This window comes from Panulirus ornatus, chromosome 16, assembly GCF_036320965.1.
Source record: "Panulirus ornatus isolate Po-2019 chromosome 16, ASM3632096v1, whole genome shotgun sequence".
NCBI classification, from domain to species: Eukaryota; Metazoa; Arthropoda; class Malacostraca; order Decapoda; family Palinuridae; genus Panulirus; species Panulirus ornatus.
In genome coordinates this window covers 25,965,484-25,967,061 of record NC_092239.1, presented here as the reverse complement: position 1 = coordinate 25,967,061, position 1,578 = coordinate 25,965,484, and positions in this window count along the sequence as shown.

The following is a 1,578-nucleotide window of genomic DNA, read 5'->3' as shown; positions in this document are numbered from 1 at the left end:
TATCTTAGTAATGTACATATCAACCATTTCTATATGCATTTTTCATGGAAGTGTTCCAACAGACTTATCTTTTCATTTCCATTTTTTCAGATATACATATGGGCAAATTAACAAAACATTTCACTACAAACAAAATGATTTCTTTAAATACTACACTGTGTTCCTTACAATTTAAACAAAGTGGATGATAATGTTAGTATGAGAATGCTATGATTTAATGACTATTTCTAGTAACGAAATTAGCTTGCATGACTTTACTGTCTGCTCAACCTTAAAAATCCTTGGAAATGTTCATCTATACCACAGAAAAATTTTCAATCCAGCAATTGTTGATCCAACCAATCAGAACTAAATATATTTCATTGTCGCTGTCTCCCGCGTTAGCGAGGTAGTGCAAGGAAACAGTATAAAGAATGGCCCAACCCACCCACATACATATGTATATACATACACATCCACACACGCTCATACACATACCTATACATCTTAACGTATATATATATACATATACACACACAGACATATACATATATACACATGTACGTAATTCATACTGTCTGCCTTTAATCATTCCCATCGCCACCCCGCCTCACATGAAATAACAACCCCCTCCCCATTCATGTGCGCAGGGTAGCACTAGGAAAAGACAACAAAAGCCACATTCATTCACACTCAGTCTCTAGCTGTCATGTAATAATGCACCAAAACCACAGCTCCCTTTCCACATCCAGGCCCCACAGAACTTTCCATGATTTGCCCCAGACGCTTCACATGCCCTGGTTCATTCCATTGACAGCACATCGACCCCGGTATACCACATCGTTCCAATTCACTCTATTCCTTACACGCCTTTCACCCTCCTGCATGTTCAGGCTCCGATCACTCAAAATCTTTTTCACTCCATCTTTCCACCTCCAATTTGGTCTCCCACTTCTCCTTGTTCCCTCCACCTCTGACACATATATCCTCTTGGTCAATCTCTCCTCACTCATTCTCTCCATGTGACCAAACCAATTCAAAACACCCTCTTCTGCTCTCTCAACCACACTCTTTTTATTACCACACATCTATCTTACCCTTTCATTGCTTACTCGATCAAACCACCTCACACCTCAAACATCTCATTTCCAGCACATCCACCCTCCTCTGCACAACTCTATCTACAGCCCACGCCTCGCAACCATATAACATTGTTGGAACCACTATTCCTTCAAACATACCCATTTTTGCTTTCCAAGATAATGTTCTTGACACTCACACATTCTTCAATGCTCCCAAAACTTTCACCCCCTCCCCCACTCTATGATTCACTTCCCCTTCCATGGTTCCATCAGCTGCCATACCCACACTCAAATATCTAAAACACTTCACTTCCTCCAGTTTTTTTCCATTCAAACTTACCTCCCAACTGACTTGTCCCTCAACCCTACTTTACCTAATAACCTTGCTCTTATTTACATTTACTCTCAGCTTTCCTCTTTCACACACTTTACCAAACTCAGTCACCAGCTTCTGCAGTTTATCACATGAATCAGCCACCAGGACTGTATCATCAGCGAACAACAATTGACTCACTTC